At 44.5% G+C, this 19,137-nt stretch overlaps 1 long non-coding RNA gene across 1 annotated transcript; it reads right to left on the bottom strand.

Moving 5' to 3' along the window:
* Window positions 1-16,442: 16,442 nt before the first annotated feature.
* LOC135373620 (uncharacterized) lies at window positions 16,443-16,802 on the bottom strand. The gene is made up of 3 exons (XR_010416521.1): window positions 16,734-16,802; window positions 16,612-16,665; window positions 16,443-16,555 (listed from the first exon to the last, which is right to left on the bottom strand). It is a non-coding gene; the product is annotated as an uncharacterized LOC135373620 (long non-coding RNA).
* Between the last annotated feature and the right edge of the window lie 2,335 nt (window positions 16,803-19,137).

Below are 19,137 nucleotides of genomic sequence, written 5' to 3'. Positions count from 1 at the left end.
TCAATCAGAGTTGATGATGGCTGATTATCACCTTGACTGTTTGGTAGTGCTAGCAAATCAGCAAGTGAGCTGAGGTCAATGCAACCGGCACGTCCCGTGATGATAATGAAAGGGCGCAGACTAGCTGGTTCATACTGACGACTGAGCAGACAACGAGGCGCAAATAAGAGATGAGTTCTCAGACAAGGAACAAAATTTTAATGTTACCCAAGGCTTAGTCTCCGGGGAGAAGGAATGTGCAGAAAGGATGGGTTGCTGATTCAATAGCCACGTGTAGCTGTCTTCGAAGATTCCCTAAGTAATCTACGCCATAAGTCATTTTCTTGGTTTTCTGGTTGTTTTCAATGGTATAAATCGGACGTGCAATAAGTCGTACCTTTTTTGGCATGAATTTATACCCCCGCCTAAGGCATATACTGTCTATACCTTCATGGAAGTATACCTCTGGTGATATATAAATTATACCTCGACAAAGGTATATATAAATATATAGGGGTATACAAACTATACCTCCGTGAAGGTATACATGAACACCTTAGGGGTGCATAAACTATACCTTTGCAAAGGGATATATGAATACCCGAGGGTATATAAACGATATCTTTGCGAAGGTATATATGCACACCTTAGACGTGCATAAATTATACCTCTTCGAGCGTGTGCATTATTCCCCTTGGGGCGTACAAAATGGTGCGTAACATGCTGTACGTAACATGGGGTGTTCCATGGTATACATGAGATATGCTTGGGATGTGCCTTGACAACCACTTGTTGAACAAGAGATAAACTGATGTTCTGAGGCTGGAACAACATAGAAGGGACAGATACAAACAAAGCCTCAAATTGCCTAAGAAATCAACGCTGGCTAACCTTTTCAGTGACTTTCATCTTTCATCGTTAACCACTTGTTGTTACGTGCATCAGCGTTGATATATGCTTGTGCAGTATCTTATTTTATACTGTTGCTTGAACACCAAAACGCACGCCCGAACCATGTATCATTGATCGATGGCAAGCACAAACTACAAAACGTATTTGGCAACTTGACAAGAATATTTATTTTGTTGTCATATAATGGTTTCCAAAGGTAATGAATTCCAAACACTTTACCCTTGGTTTTGTTTCGGAGAGCCCAGCAAGCACTATCTCAATAAATGTTAATGTGTTAAGTGCCTTCATAGGGTAGACAATGTTAATAATCCAAAAGGTAGCAAAAAAGCAGAAACGGCTTGTGCTGCTCCGTCACATGTGCAGACCAGCTGCCTGTCAACATAGAGCTCGTAGCTGCGGTGTTTCTCCAGGATGACTGGATGAAGCGGTAGGACGTCGCTTTGAAATTATTGTATTACACAGTATAGCACTAAGAAAGATATGGTAATGAAAGCAGGTGACATTGTGGGTCTCCATTGCTAGATAAAGTTTGAAATAAATAGCACACACCTTAGTGAATAGTGCATCCATGCTATCTCCACAGCGCAGCGCAATTGCAGCAACTGTGTCATCTGAAAGTCATAAAGCGAGCCGGCAATTGGTTTTACATTTACGACTTCAGCACAAATATTGTAAGTGCATATACCATGCTATGCGGTCAGAAAAAGAAAGAGTTCAAGTGTCCCAACACACGAATATGCTTGTGTTCGCTGCCGTGACATGACTGTGTGGGGTAAGATCAATTTGTTTGGCACAGAAAACAAAAGGCGAATATAGATAACGCAGCTGGTACTGGGTAGTGTTGAATGTTTCAGAAACTATGTTGTCAGTAGCTACCATGTCAAAACTCAGACGTACATCAGTATATGCGCTGTGCAAGCTAAGAATACAGCCTAGAATACAGCCATGAAAGACGGTGGGCTAGTTGGTATAGGTAACTCATAATCACAAGCGCAGAAACACACGGACGAAGGCCAGAAGACAACACTAGCGCACTGTTCTAGTTGTTCGTCTGCGTGCCTTCGTCCGTGTGTGTTTGTGCGCTTCTGACTATGACTTTTTTTGTGGATGTGCTACCGTGAGCATTATGAGCGTGAACACCGAGCGGAGGGTAAATGACTTCGTGCCCGCCATGCAGAAGGTCGCAAATACATAAAAGTAACATTAAAACACGACATCGCCGCTCTCGACCGATTTCTTGTTCAAATCGTGCACTGGGCGCCGCCACAAGTCGTGTGCGAGGCCGTTTACCACACACTTGGTGTTCCCTGAATGCTCACGGTAGTACTTATGCAAAACGAATTACGCTTACCTGTATACTGTACAATAGTGATATCCTCTTCACTTTCCTGTTCATTAATGAAGGCTGTTACGGTCGTCAACCCACTCGGGATTGGCATAACCAGTTTCCTCTCTGTATTTCGAACTCCAATAAGGCCTGGAATCAGAGAATACACATTGTTGTAACTGAGGAAAGAGCTCATTGAGGATCCCGTGACAAGGAATACTAACAACTACTATTGTCTGACTCTTGAGGAATGGATAGATGTTTAGCGCCTCCTGGACTGTCAGGGACTTGATATGTTCTTGCCTTGCCTTTGCTGTAACCACCATACTTTCCTTGTAGTGGTCCGTTTCCTCGGGCGCTGATGTTAGTAACCATTCCTGGTGTTGCTGTATGGTGGTGCCATTTTCACCTTCAATTCCAAGGTTGTCCATGTTCTGAAATAAAGTTATGTGCTTCGTGTGAATTAAAATCAGACTGGTGCGAAGTGATCGTATGTGATTTCAATTGGTAACAAGGGAGAACGTATTCAACGATCCTGGAAAGGTCAGCCAGAAGACTGCTTGTTATTTCTTTGAAAAGACGATAGACAAGCAACAGTGTCAGTCGGTGCAATGCAAATGGCAGCATACAAGTGGTACACTAAAAATTCTGGCCTGAAATTGCATCTACAGAATGTCCTGGTAACAACGTCAGAAAGTTGTAATAAAACGTACACTCGGCAAAGGCCCACGGTCCACGACATTTAATCTTATTACGCTTTTGTCACATCCTGATATGGATTTATTCCGTCTTTTTAGCTTTATCCTCATCAAATATCACAACACAGCCCCGAAATGTGTCCAGTTAAGCTCGCTCGTTTATGCTACCAGATAGAATCTGCCGCCGTCACTCCATTTTGCAAGAAAAATACCGTTCTTATGTCTTCCTGCTGTCCTACGCGTGTCTAGTTTAGCGCGCCGTTGCTCTCCGTGCAACGAGAGGAGGCTCTTAACCACAGCCCAGACAACTTCAGGAGGAGATGGTGGGGGGCAAAATTACAATTCCGCAATTTCAGTAGAAGTGAATGATAACTGACGGCACAAATAGCTGTACCATACTTCATTGCATGTGGTTATTTATACAAGGTGCCCCGACTAACACTGCACCAACAGGTTTAAAGGAGCACTAAAGTGACTTTTAGCATGACATTGAATCTAAATTAGCCCTCCAAGAGGAAGTTAGAGGAACCATGCATTTTTTATTGTTATTTCAGTGAGTCACGTAAGCGCCGCACAATCAAATTTACAAAAGCGCCCGGGGAACGCATCCCGCCGCCCCGTCCCACCCACGGGCCCACGCCGGGCCCGCCGGGTCTGCCGGGCCCACGTCCACGTTATTATGTGAAGTTTTCTGCTGTGCCCCAGTGAAAGAGCAGAGGGCATTGCGAAGGGGACGCCATTCAGAGGCACGCGCCCCCATTTAACCAGCGTACCTCGTTCTTCGCAGCTACTGATTTTATGCATTGCAGAACACTCCGAAGCAACACAACAAAAATGGGGGTTACTTTAGCGAAGACAGGACGCTTTACGTGAACCAACACTGCAGGGCAGAGTAATATTACCAGTCGCCTGTCTCAATTTATCTGTAGATGTCATTTGCACAAATGAGTGAATTCACTATTTTACAGGCGCATGTGAAGGCTCCCTGGGTACCGTGGCGATGTACGTTCTTGTATATCGCGCGCTTTCTTTGTCAGCAGGAAAAAACTTCAACCTGGGGCGTACATAGACGGAAATGGTCGCGATGGCGGTTTCTCAACACTCTCTACAACTATCCAATCTACACCTTAGCTCTACAGTGAAAATTTTCAAAGTTTGCAAGTTAGTTATGCGCAATGAGAATATCAGGAGCGTTCGGAAACACAACTTGCGTTTACACCCAGTTGTTTTAATTTACATGGAGCGCATTGTCTTTTTTTAAACCGCTTGTGCGCGTTGGTTTGGACACCCTGTATATAACACGATGGGAATGAGAGGGTTTGTACACACACATATGCGGGATACTTAGCGCACAATCTTTGGTGCTGGCCCATCTTCTCCTTTTCTGCAGGGATTGGTCTTCTGCTTATGCTTTTCGCGAATGTTCCTCACTCCCTCCTCACTTGGATCGAGCTTCGCTCTTTCATTTTTGAATTTTCGCATCAGGTTCTCTTTCCACGATTCCTAAGACAAACAAAGTTTCGCGAGATACAGGAAGCATAAGTAAAGTAAGTAACTTCTAAAGCAGTCAGAAGTATCCATCTGACAGCGTCCTATTAAATGTATCCTCAATAATTAACCACAAACGTACCCCTCCAGTTCCAATAGTATCCATCAAGCGGGGGTACTTCAACAAAAGTAGATAAGCCGCCCTGTCGTATAGGCATTGAGACGGAAACCTGAACAGTTATTTTTAATGTAAAAAGATATAGATACAAGCAAAAGAAATCCTAATGCTGATAGCATACGAGTAGCATACTTAGCAGCCGTGGCAGACTAAGAGGCCGTGGCTTACCTTGCAATTTTGACACACGCTTGAAACAGCTTTGAAACGACGTGGCGTCTTGTTTTCCCATTTATGGGAGTACCCTTTGACAAGACACTTTCTTGGTTACCAAACCCGGGAAGCACGATTCTTTTTTAAATCAACCGGGTCCTTCAGTGGCGTGAGCGTTGTCTCAAGGGAAGCTACAAGCCTGAAAAATGTCAACACTTGGTACTCAAACAATAAAACTGTAGTAAGCTTTGTTCTGATACTTATACAAAAGTTGCACACTTTGATAACCATGCAGTAATTGGTGCATAGGCTTCAGAAATAGTGCTTTACTGTCGGCCCGGGACCATCAGAGGTGCTGCGTCTTCAAAATCTTGCGTGCTGCTCTTCTGACGTGGCCTTCAAGTAATATGCTACAATGATAAAATCTCAAAACAATATAAACTAAAAAAGCCACATTATGAAACGAATTCCGAAATTTACCGTGGTGGCGGTAGTGGTCCGGGAGTTGTGAGCAATCTTGATTTTTGCAGCTTTTTGTATCACTTCGTCCGGCTCAAGATCAATGAAATCTTGGAGATCCTGGTGAAACACCTGTGCAAAATGAGGCGGCATGTATAATGCAACAAGAAGAGCAGGAGTCATCCTGTTCACACTTTTGGTTTTTCTTTACAATATGTTCACTAAGCTACAGATTAGACTGTTGAGAGACTAAAAGGAAAGCGAGGCGCACAGAAGCACAGCACTCGTTACCATGAGCCTGCAAGCATGATGCAGAGGAGATGTTAGGCAGATGACGACTAAGCGGATGACAGGCGGGAAAACACAAGTACTGTCCCGCCGAAATAGTCCATTTCGCCATTTCGCCATTTCTCATACTAGTCTTCATATATTTCTATTTCGTCACTGTTCTCTGGCTACAGCATACCCGTTCAGCGACATGTGCGGTCCGAAACATCTAAACGTGCCAAATACTGAATCAAAACTCCCGAAAAAGCCGCCATAGCGTACTAATAGGTAAACTTATCGTCATCAAGCCAGGACTTGCTTCTTATGTCTGTTGCATAACTTTGAGGAGAACGATGGGCGACCCGGTGCATGGGATTGCGATGAGCGCGTAGCTCCTGGCTCGAGTTGAGATTCTGGGACTTGTGGCGCGTCAACTTCGAGGCGACAAAGCCTTTGGACGGGTCGGACGATCGATGACCCGTTGGCCAGGCGCAATGAGCACGCCCGTACGACGCCGTCTCGCCCTCGTATGACGCTTGACGCGCGAGCCAACTTCCACAAGTCCCAGAATCCCAACTGCACTGACTAGACACTTGTTGACCACCATTCATGTTTTTGTTTGTTTTTGTCAACAAGAAACAAGGTGGTCAAGTGTGCATGGAGATAGATTAGTGATGAAAACGTTTTATCTTAAAATATCACAGCGTGAGGGTATTACTACGACCTGGTAGAGTGCTCCCATAAAAATCAACCTTATGAGCATTGCAACACACTTGGTATTAAAAATTCAAACTATGACTAGCTCGTAATTGCCTTAACAAATAAGAATGAATGTCGAGCAGAAAAAATGTTCAAAGTAACCATGTGAACAAAGTAAGTAACATAAGAAAAATGTGCGGGCCGCCTACTACATAGGCAACGCAACACAAAGCAAGGTGGCAAGCCACGAAAAATGACGAGTTGTAATTACCAGCAGTTACTGACGAACAAATTTCCGTGCTCCGATTTTGCAGCTAAGGTCAATATTGACGGATGTAAAACTTGAAGCAAAGCGGATGCCAAACAAGAGTAAGCCTTTCGTGGTCTATGTGCATTACCGGCTGTCTTGCCCTGTGTCACCTCGCCTATGTAACATATCTCAATGTAAAGCGATGAAATCTCCTGCATTAACATCGTAAGAAACACTTTGCATTAAAACTGTTACTAGGTCATAGTTAGGACAACAAATAAGCAAGGGTGATGGGCAGAAAAAGCTTCAAACTAAAATGTGTAAACAAATTGCCTTTAACAGCACTGGGAGGAAAGAAAAATGTGCAGAGCTGCCTACTACATAGACAATGCAACGCCATGCAAGATGTCAAGTAATGTGTAGAAAAAGAGAAGCAACACCGACTAGCGCTCACTCGGAAGTTCCAGAGCCTTGTTTTTCTTGTTTTTGTTCTGTTTTTCAGATAAACAAAATACAGAAGCCTACACTGAAGATTTTTGTTTAAGTTTAATTTGTACAAGCTTCGCGTGGAGGTCCACGCTTCCTCAGGTACAAAGTGAAGTGGTGACACAAAAGTATATATAGTATAGACATATACACGACTAAACACACTGCTGTACAAAGAAAGGGAAGGGGAAAGGAGATATGGTGCCACGTGTCTGTGTACAGTGAATAGCTGGGCAGACGGATAAGTGACCACATGTCACACTTGCATAATAGCGAGCATTTCATAGTCTCTGTAGGCCACCCGCTGTCTCACACTGTGTTACAATGCCTGTGTAGCACATTTCTGTGTAAAGTGATAAAGCCTCCTGCACTTCTTGTGCACACGAACATGTTAGTTGTCCCCTTGCTTCTTATCTTAACACATCAAAGGAAACTGGGTGTGTTTTCAGAGTGCTCAGTGCACAAAGTTCGTTCTTCAAGAAAGGCAGCAAGTTTGCGTGTCTGCAAAGAAGGGTAAAAATAACAGTCCTCTACGATGACTGTCTGAACAAGCCCCAGTGTTTGACCAAAAGCTTGTGGGTATCTCAGGTTCTTCACGTAGTAGATGCAGAGAAGGAGCACAAGGGCTTTCTCCATGGTGCAGGTATCTTGCAGGTTGATTACCTCATACCTTGTGACAATCTGCTTCTTTGAAGAGAAGGACAGCCTAGGGCCAGGGACACGCTGAGTTTCTGAACAGCTACCCTGTTGACAAGCACTTATAAATTGTAATACATAAAACAGAGAATGTGTGCAAACAACAAAAAATAGCAGCAAAGGATAGCTATTGTTTGTTCCCAAGTACTCCGGCAAAAAGAGTTGTACCCATCCTGACTGGCACAGGACTCCACTAACAGCAATGTCCCCTGCCCGTCTGACACAAATTACATTTCTCTGGGGCAAATATTAAGCAGAGGATTGCGCTGCTCATTAAAGCTTGAGGGAGGGTGAATAGGTTGGCACCAGAAAATTTTTGCCACGGTGAATACAGCGAAACCCGGGCTTTCACCTTGATCCGTCGTGAGTTGCTTATTTTTGAAGTAACAACTAGTGTACAGCTCTGTGCATACGCCCGTAAACTTGGGTTTCCTGGTGTGCAATATCCAAGGATAAGAATAAATAAACTTACAAGTACGATGAGTGACGTTTTGCTCTTCTTGGATCGAAGGTAAGAGTCAATGTCCGCATAGCTGTGTCCACCATGTAGCCGAGTGAATACATTCCTTGCACGGTCCAGCTTATTTTCCATCTCCTTCATCTGCTGCTGGAACCTGAGCTCTGCTTCAAATGACAGCTGAAACAGCAACCGGCAAGCTCTGCTGTTAATGCAGAAGGCCTGACTTTGTTATTTTTGGCCAAATTCGGGGGGAAATATAGGGCAATATTTTCAGTTAAAAATTCGGTTGTACTCGGATACATTCGTTGTAACACAACACAATGCGAGTGAAAATCTGGAAAATTTGGCCATAAACTCCTTTGCTGGGATAGTTGGTACTGTATTATAGTATGAACTGAATTTGTGGTTAAAATCTGCATTCCATGTTTGCATTACAGGGAGTTGGAGTCAGCACTTGTCCATGTCGTCTCTCCTCTGTGTTTTTGCGCCGTTTGCCGTTCATGTAATTCTGCCATACTTGTGTTATATTCAACACAGTACCCGAGTATCTGTCAAGAGACCTTGGGATTTTTAGCCGTTGCTACATTATCCACCACAATGAACCTAAATGCTTTGTAGCAAGTGTTTATCACTGGCACTGTGCTGCATACAAAAAAAGAACCCTGAACCTGGGGAGACACAAAAGGACGACACGACATGAAAGATTCAAAACTCGCAAGTGAAAGTTTATTTAGGTCTCTACACCACAGCCAGTCCCATATACAAACTCTCCCAGTGTCCTCAAAAGAGAGACCGAAAGTTGGCTCACACAATGGGCTATACGTAGAATAGCTCTAGCACCTCCCGAAACACACGCTTCTTGTTGTTGGTCTTGCGGCGTAAGACGGCCGTGTTCTTCCAAATCGGCTTGCATAAAGAGCAGGCCGATCTGGAAGAACACGGTCGTCTTATGCTGCGAGACCAACAACAAGCAGCATGTGTTTTGGGAGGCTACGGCTATTCTCCCTAGTGCCCATTGTGTGGGCCGACCTTCGGTCTCGCTTTCAAGAACACTAGGAGACTTTGTGTATGGGACTGGTCATGCTGTACAGACCTAAATAAACTTTCACTTGCTAGTTTTGAATCTTTCGTGTCCTGTTACATTTTTTGTGTCTCCCCAGGTTCAGGGTCAAGGGTCAGGTCAAGAGAAAAATTAAGAAATGGCAAGTCACTACTACACGCTTATAGGGGGTTTCATGTCATGTCACCAGCATGTCACCGGGGGTTCTGGAAGCCAAACATACCGTGTCCTCATTCAAGAGGTATGATGGTAGTTTCTCACAATACTCAAGCCGTCTAACATCGTAGGATGCCTGAAGCAGCCGCTGCACACGTGGCACTCTGATGCTCAGCACTTGCCCTTCGAGGCTCTCTAATGTCTGTAAAGATAAAAAACTTCAGCATAACCATGGAACAGAGTACAAATAACGGAATGCGTATATAATGGAATAATAACCAATAATAAGTCAGCGGACGCACATGGTGCGCAAAATACCAATTGATGATGGGTATTTAACAAAGACTCATTGACTGACATGGAAATTAAGTTGTAGTCGTTAAGTTGTTGTGTTGAATTCCAGCAGGGAAAGGAAATTCTTCAGTCTCAGTTTTATGGCACAAGCAATTCATCCAAGGTCAGCTGCAGTTACTGCACTTACGTTTAATTTATTTAGGGCTTCATCACAGCTCAGACCTCTTTCAATAGTACCAAGAACATCGTCAGTGTCATGCAGTGCCACATACTGGGATTCAGTTGCACGACAGTTGTTTTTTCCACGCCTCACCCTCAGCCTTCGGATTTTGCGTTTCAGTGCCAGTCGGTTCATAAACACGCTCTGGAAGAGGACAATTACAAGCTAATTACTTACATCATGTGGTTAATTAAGTCACAACTACTACACAGCTCAGTGTCCCGCAATCATAGTTGTCTCGCAACGTAAGCCCCCAATCATTAATGTTAGTGTCCCAAAAGCTTAACCAGGAGTGCTGAAAGCACGGTGTAAGATAAAGATAAGAGGTGATGACACTCTCTTGTCTCGCCATGCGAAGGCGGCGTCCAGATAATGTTCGCTTTCCAGGCCCCCTCGCCTGATCGCCATCTGACGGTGCGCATAGCTGCCGAGGCCAAGAGCACAAGACATTCGCTTGCAACGCCGGGAAAGGCATCGGTAACATTTGGCGGTCCTGTCAGTCATACTGCGCGCCGAGAGATGGCGATCAGGCGAGGAGGCCTGGAGGGGGCCTGGGCCTGGGGCTGGCGTGGGTGTCATCACCTCTTATCTTTATCTTACACCGTGGCTGAAAGCGATGGAGATAATTAGAAGCCATTCTGAACGAAAACACTTGCACAATAGGAGCCAATTTGAATTTGAACAATGGAATGACACTGCAAGCTACCATTGGTAGCTTTCTTTGACAATTCCCACCTTTTCCAGGTTTAAAAAAGAAAAAAAAGAAAGAGAAAGAGACAAGGACGAAGAGACGGAACGCACATACACACGAGTTCTCAGACGCAGCGAAGTTTAATAGACAGAACGTTCCTTCTATACGTAAGAACCTCCGAATGGGAGAGAGAGGGACCAAAGTAGGCTTGTTTAGAGTGTGACCGCGAGCGGCTATCTCCACAGATTCTCTGAGGAGCCGTCGCGACAGGTTCCTTTCTTTCCACAAAACGTCCGTTTCCTCAAAAATAGGCTTAGACCCGTGACATTCGCGTAGGTGCCTGACAAGATTACGAGACAACCAGTCTTTCTCGGCATTGGCGTTGTGTTCCCGGAGCTGATCATTCAAGCAGCGGCCTGTGTGGCCTACATAGCATAATCCGCATAGGAAAGGCACACAGTACACAACCCATTTACAGCATATGACGGAAGGGTCTCTGTGATTAACAATACAATTGTCAGAAAAGGAGGAAGTGAAAGGTGTGAGTCTGTTTAGTTTGAATACATTGGTGAAAACAATGTTTATGCCAAAATTCTTAGTGACAGCTAGTATGTTGTGAGATACAGAATGATAGTATGGAATGCAACAGTGCGGCCAGAGGGGGAAACGCTTGACTGTTGTTCCGAAGGGTTTTGAGGGAACATCTTACGCATCTACCGTAAGGCTCGTGTAGCAATGAGATGAGGATCATAGCCAGCATGCAACAATCTCGATATTGACGTTGCAGACTGGAAGCGATGTAATGAGCACAGCTTTTAGAAGTGGCCACTTTTTGGAGCGATGAAACAATGCCAAATTTTACAATCTTAGAGTAGGAGCTGCGCTGAGGAGGGAGCAGCTTTGCATTGTACTTACCATAAAACCAACAAAGACCACTTTTACAAACCAAGCTGAGATCCAAGAATCTTTGCTCGTGGGCCATGGCGAGCTCGACAGAAAAGTTTAGTTCAGGGGCATACGAAGTGACAGTGCTCGTTAGGGTTTTGGGAACCAGTGAGGGAACATTTGTTAGCAAAATGATGTCATCGACATACCGACGAATCAAAAGCATACCGCCTCCAGTTTTGGAAATTCAAGATTGAACAACACGATCAAACGAATTAAGGTGTATCTCTGCCAGTACGGGAGCCACGGAAGAGCCAATGCATACTCCTTCAGCTAGGATGAAGGATTTGCCCTCCCAGTCTACAACGGTGGATTCAAGGTAGCACTGAAGAATGGAAAGGAAATTGGCAGCAGACATGCGGCGGCTTTGGAAAGATGATACATTGTTTTGAATTAGGTCAGCAGTTCGTTTAAGTAACAGCAGTACCTTCATGGAATATTAAAGGTCCTTGATGTCTAGAGACAACAGGAAACAGCCACACCGTGAAAGGGGGCAATACACTCTAGCAGCTCATCAGAATTTCTTAGGGCAATAGATCCGAGGAGTGGGAGTGATTTAAGAGAAAGTTTGCATAAAAATTTTGCTGCGTCTGAGAACTCGTGTGTGTGTGTTCCGTCTCATTCGTCCTTGTCTCAGTTTCTTTCTTTTTTTCGTTTTTCATCATGCATCAGCTTGTCTGCATCATCTCCCTTCTTTCGACAGTACTACCAAATGCAGGACTTGTAACCGTTCCTTTGGAAGGACTCTCTCCAGCCCAAGAGCCACTTCTTCGCGTTTCTTTAGCAATGTGCTGTATCGCTTTCTGCTCCCTCTTTTCCTTTTTTTCTTGTGTGAACTGTGGCTCTCACGTTCCTTCTGCTCTCTACATTCATATACAGGGTGTCTTTGTTTAGCCGCAGCGGAGAACTTCACAGGGAGAGCGATGAGCGCTGCTATTCTACTGCTTGAGTAACAAACAGGTGCCACTAATTATGTAGCACCTGCTTCTTACTGAAGTAGCATAGGGTCGTCCCTCTCTTTATGAGGCGCTCTGTGGTAACGTTTTTTTTTATTGGGTGTTAGCGCCGCGAAGCAACTGTGGCTATGAGCGGCGTACAGATGTGGACAGATGGAGAGAGGACAGCAGGAAGGAGTGGGGGACAGGGGGATTAACTCTGTGGTAAGTAAGGTTTTTTTTTTGTGCAACGTAATGAAGCACCAGCTCGGGGTGCAAGCTTGTTGGAATTAAATCTTTTTGATGCTTCGTTCTTTTTCCACGTTGGCACTCCTATATCTGAGCTGCCAAAGAAGACTGCACTCTCCTAAATAGCTCACCCAGCAGTGTCTCCCATTCTCTGTCTTTGTTCCCGGCTTGGCTTTGGGCCAGGTTGTGTGTGGATGGCATTTCAACAAGCATCGTCCAAGTGCATTGTACTGTTGCCGAAGTATCCAAGGCTCCTGGTTCACAATTAGCCCGTTATCACTGCATAAACGTGAACACCACACATAACTTAATTGGTCCCACCTAGAGTTTCTACGAGGGTTTTTGTTTTTAAAGGTCACTTCAGCGGCAAGTATAAACCAGAGCGTCTGAAAAAAAATCTCATGCATATGTTCAAGATGCCTTCATGACAGTTGTGCAAAAAAATCGCGTTTAAGGTGGATGAAATTAAACTCCTGCTGCTCAAATCTTTATGTCGACAAAGGACAAAGTTGTCATTAGTTCATTCAGCGGCATATTCCTTGACTTGTTGAGCACAATTTGACGTAAATCTGTGGCCCTGAACACTGCTCTGCATTGTCAGTGTTCCACGAATAACTGAAGTGCAAAAATGAAGAAAAAAAAAGACTGAAGTGCGAACTGCTTCCCCTGCCTCTATTTATTTTTTTAAATATTTTTCCTGACTACCTTGCATCCGCCCTCGATGTAAGAGGGTTGAAGGTGCTTTGGAACGGGAACGACTTTGCCGCTTCCATTCACAAATCTTTCGGCACGAAGGCTTCAGTGACCTCCTAGGAGGCACCATGACAGCTAGTGCGGTGAATAAACACCATACCAAGCTGAGGAATGCAGGACGTCCAGCAGTTTCTGTGGTTTGTGAACTTAACATGCACATATTGCCGAAAATAAAAATTTTATTTCCCAAAACTTATTGAGCCAAGATTTTTTTCTGTTTTATGGGGGCACCTATGCTCTTTATCTGAACAGTGAATGTCACAAAATATCAGCGCCAAAATTCTTGAGGGTGAAGCCACCGAGTGTGGATGTTAGAGCTGAAATGGCCCAAATGACACTTTCATCCCTTCCAATGTGGTTAAAAAGACGATGAACTGACTACGCAAACATGAAATAAAGCACAGACTTAACATACCAGGATGACTGAGACGTTTCCTTTCCAATCCAGGACACGAAAAGCAAATGAACCCTGAACAGGGAAAGAAGATAAGGTAGAAGCCTGAAGGCTCAAGCTGATTAATGGTTTTGTTTATTTTTGCTCTTGGAACACGATCAACTTGGTTGGTTTTCTTCCTTTTGGTTCCGTCAGAGAACCTTATGCTAAACCAGTTCGGTCAAGAAGCTGGGCCAGTGATTTTTGAGCATCAACAAGCTGTGCAGGTTGGATGCAATCGGGATCAACAATTGTGTTGCAAGAGACACAACAAACTTGTCCAAGTCGATGCTTTGGTATTTTGTGTGAGGAATCCTGGCTTTTGAAATATAGTTAAACAAAATGAATGACAGTTGAGAATTTTACTTGTAGCAAAGCACTATAGGCATGGAAAGAACATGTGAGCAGAAGATAAAAATATAAACTGGACAGACTTTATGAGCAGAGGATTACAGTCCCTTAGCTGCACAAAAATGTCTCCAATCTTGGTAGAGACTTGTGTACTTACTCTAGGTACTCAATCACTTTTCAATCACTTCACTTTTATGAACATGACGTCTGATGTAGGGGTGCTCGATATCAGGACATCTCCTGATTTGACATCAACGTTGTTGATGCACGCAGCAGTCATAAATGCAACCTGTGTGCCATGCAGGTCAGACGGCAGCCCAGCTGAAACCAGCCTGTTGTCAACAGTAACCGTAACAGCGTACTGTTCAAAGTCGTCCTTAACACAGTAGTTCAGTTTTGGGGCGCCAGAGCCATTCCAAAGGTTCGCAGACGAATGTACCTGGTAGAGCTCACTCACAGAGTGGGGAAGGTTCTTGAAGTTGTAGAATTTTTTTGATTTTGGGAGAGAGTTACTTGTCTCACAGCTCATTGTAGAATGATGCTTCAGTGGGCCAAATTGCCTTAGCTGCTCTACCATATGCACTAGCATGTGCATCTTTGGAATGAAACTGGACACACCGTAACAGTAAAGTTTACGTACATGCTGTTATGCTCAGCTATTGTAGTTTCAAGGTCGCTCAGGCACTCAATGGTCATAACTGGTGACCAGCACACTGAACAATCTGACTGAGCAGCAGAAGGCATGACATGTGCTCACATTCTGGCACAACATTTTGTAGCATCAAAGGGAGGTGAAGTATTAACACAAATGCTGCGCTGGCGGATGTCACTAACGAAAGGTCAGCTTCAAGGACTCGTGGACGATCACTTGAGCTGACACTAGGGTGGAACTGGAAGCTCTGAAGGCAGCGATTTAATGCCCTACGTGTGAGAAAGCCCACATTTCGCACGCAAAACATGAAGAACAGAGATATTTCTTTAACTACGACTCCCTCTAGTAAAATATGCATGGGATCGAACAAAATATCAGTAGTCAGTGAAAAGTGATTAAATTTAGTCAACACTGAATCCCCATTTAAGCCGAAACTCGCTGAGAGTCTTTTTCGCTCCATTTCTGTATCTGCACGTTCCAGTTCCTCAACTTGCCTTTTCAGTTCACTGTCCACCCTGAGAGGGCACTGCGTGTGATAGCTGTAATGTGTTATTTCTGATGAAGGCGCCTTACATCTGCGGCAGCTCAGCTGCACATTTGGACCAAATGACTCCTTAAATCCTGCGACATTATGGCACGCAAGACTGTCACCCATCAGTGCAATGACGGCCCCGTGAAATAGTTCTTCACCTTTAGCTGTCATAAAGCTAATCCCCTCTGATGACAATGCATTTACTGTCTCTATACACTCCTTAAGAAGCACTTCTTTGGCCTGTGTTGACTTCAAGCTTTTAGAATAACCGACTCCGAGCAGAAAGATGTTGCAAATCTGGGAGCGGACAAAAGGAGGCATGTTCGCAAACATAATGTAAAATACAGTCAGCTTCTCCCTATTTCCCCTTTTCATTCCCAACGGGTTTGCTACTTCGATGTCATCACAATAGAGTACCATAGTTAGGACATTCTGTTGCGTGCCTTGTAGAGCTGGGTGAGATGTAACCCGTACGCCATCATGAAAATCCTGAAGCAACCCCACTCAGGAGTTTCTTCTTACACCTCCAGAGAGCCAGCTATGGACATCAGGATGCTTCAATAAATTAGCAAGCAGATGCCTGACAGGCACATAATATGCTTTCTTTCCATCAGGTAAAGTTACCTGCTCAGGGGGGACATATATTCCACGCCTGACATATTCTGATTTTCGTTGCCTGTCGCTGGACAGGGTCTTTATATTACAAGGAATATTCTGACATTGCATTATGTTTCCTACGGACTCAACAACTGTATCTATGGCCTTTTTTGATGTGCGATGATGCCCCTCTAGAGAACGACAAAGGTCTGAAAGAAGGGCTTCAACAGTATTGCACGCAGAGCTTTCAAATAGTTCATGTGAAGTCCCGTACGGGCTGACAGCGGTTTGTAAAACATCAGGGTCATCACCGTGAACCGTAGTTGATGAAGACATTGATTGGTTCCCTGTCATTTCACGGCAACAAGCTACGTGCTCTCTGTACCGCTTTGCATAGCGTATGTTGGCGTGGCAATGCGGGCAAACATAGGAAGTACGACTACCAGAAGAACAAGTTTTGCAGTGTACTCGGAATCGCTGATAGTTTGATGTAGAGAAGCCACAGGAACCACAAATGCTAGGCACCTTTTCTTTTGAGGAAGGTTGTGATGCTGACGGGACATTGGAGTTCTCTATTGGTTGTAGTATCTCTGATGGTACAGGCAAGACAGTAGCTACACTTGAAGTGCTTGCAGTGCCTGCAGGTAACGGCAACGCTGTAAGAAAACATTGCTGAAGCACTTTTCCTACACACCTGTTGTATGTGTAGCATCATCTCCTGGCTCCTGAATTGCAGTGGGCTCGGTTTCTAGAGAGGACAAAGTTTCCATTACGTTCCAAGTCTGTTCGCACGATTTAACACAAGCTGAGACAAACCTGTGCTTTCTGGGTCACCCAGGCATTCCTCTTCCAACACAAATGAGCATGTCCCTGACCAATCTCCTGAAAATAGGCGACATTGTGCCAATATGTTACATACTGCTATACAGCAACTGCTGCAGTTTTGGCAAGAGAACTAATTTATATGGCTGCATCAACCCCTTACTTAGAAGAGGTGAATTATGCAGTATACATGATGTTGTGCTATAATGAAGCAATGATCGGAACATTCATTGCAGCACAGCAAGATGTGAATTGTGAGATGATATACGTCGCCACTTATTGTTCTCCAAGTTCGATTCAACGTTCACTAAAATGTAGCTCAGACAAACCTGTGTCCATGTGGGGCTGACGCTGCACAGTTTCTGGTCTGATTCCATGGAGTGAGGCTGTTTCAGGCCATAGAAATATTTAGTTAGAATGCAGTTTTCTGTAAAGCTTCTGAAGCTACTCAGTTTGAATGCAATGTCGCACACACACATGCAAATGAAAAAACCTGCATATGCTGCTTGCTTCTCACCTGGTGTGGACATGGATGCCTTGTCTGTGACAGACTGATCTGAGGCTGTCATGTCTCGTGGAGGGAGGTGGCAAGCTTGCGAAGACATCTGAAATAAATATTTTAAGCAGAACATTTTCTCGTGAAAGATGGCTATATATCATGGGTGTATATCATGTGATTGCCGGCCAACGAAGCTGACTGCGATAAGCATAAGAAAAAGAGAATTGATATCGATGAATTCATCCGGAGTGTGATGACGGTTGCGCCAAAGAGGAGGGAATTGGAACGACTTTGCTACTGGGGTGCCATTGCCAAAGTCCCCCGGTGAACTCTTACATTTTTGTCTTTCTCTACACACGACCGAGATTATCTATAAGCGAAATGTGCATCTGCATTATAATATAGGCTCTATGGAACTCTGCTTTACATTTAAACCTTGTTTCAGCTGTGGTTCCGAACATCCAGTGACAGCTCTTAAAGAAAGCCCTGGCCTTTTTGGTGTCAATGTTGTATTGTAGATGGAAAAATATACCGCAGGGAATCTGAAATGCTGATAAGTGGGTCATAAAAGTGTCCGTATGCCTTCGTGAATAGGCTTCTGCTTCGGATGACTCAGTTTGAAAGTTCATACGTATTTCATGTGCATGTTTTGATTTGTGGCATGTTAGAGTCATTAGGTTGAGAAGTTCAAACATATTTCATGCGTTTGCAACGTTGACTTCTTGACTGAATCAGTTTCGGTTTTGTTAGCCTGACCGTTTTCCATGTTAGTAAAGAGCTTGCCCACACTGCTACAAAGTCACTTTACTCGATATTTTGGGGGTACTTAGGATGCTTTTGGTATCGAACTAAACGTAATTTGCTGCTCGATGTACGTGCAACGGTTTCATGCCGTTTAGCGCCAGCTTTCCTGGTTTAAAACGCATCAGTGTATCTGCAGCCTTCAGCTCGGTTCATGCACGCAACTAACAATGCCAACTGCCGGATGTCAATCCTGTCGCCCTCCGTTATTCCAACAATGATTGTCCCTGAATGAAGGGCCTATCAGCAGTCACGTACTTACCGATCGCGGCGTGCGACACAGGTGAATGTCCACAGAACTCGCACCAGCCCGGTGGGAATGGTCCCGACCTCCAGACTTCTACACTTCTCATAAAAGACGAGCATTCGCAGATCGCACAGGCACCGCGATGTGCACCGCGCAAGTCCTTGTTGGTGCTCATTCTAGGGCATAGCCTTCGGGCCCCAACCTGTTGGAAAGTGAAAGTAGTAACTCCAAAACGTTACACCCAATCCGTGTGAGGATAAGGTATGAAACCTTACAAGGCAGTCGACTAGCTCACCTTTCAGTCTGTGCGCTCTTACGGTGTACTTCCTGGCGCTTCAGAACGGGCACCCACGAAAATTCCTTACTCTGCGTGCGACGAAAGAGCAGCCAACAAGTAAGGTTACGGCGGGAAACGCCATACAGCAGATCCGCGGAAAATAGATAGCGTAACGTAAAAAAAAAAAAAAAATCGAGCGCAATGTCAACAACAACCACGCAAGAAACTTGTATCCGAATTTCAATGCTGAAATAAAAAGTATATGACGACGTTGCTATGAAGGAAACATTATCTCAGACCACTTATCATTCGCTTCCCTCACTTCGCCTCAGGCGGGGCACCGCTAAGTGAAACGGGAAGCTCTTTCGTTATGTTGTGGTTTTCTTGTGTGGTCAATGAATTTGTTAAAGTCCATCAGGTACACGAAACTGATATATAATGAGGTACGCTGCGGTATGGGGTACAGCCCTCCGCCGTAATCCGGTACAACGTTATGTGACTGTTTGGTACCGAATGGACTCTGATATTGCCGGCATGGCCAGAGGATGTAACCGTACTGTACCCCCTTCTTCAC

Source organism: Ornithodoros turicata, unplaced genomic scaffold (genome assembly GCF_037126465.1).
Source record: "Ornithodoros turicata isolate Travis unplaced genomic scaffold, ASM3712646v1 Chromosome28, whole genome shotgun sequence".
Classification (NCBI taxonomy): domain Eukaryota; kingdom Metazoa; phylum Arthropoda; class Arachnida; order Ixodida; family Argasidae; genus Ornithodoros; species Ornithodoros turicata.
Note: the sequence above shows the minus strand (reverse complement) of the source record. Positions and strands in the feature narration are given on the sequence as shown.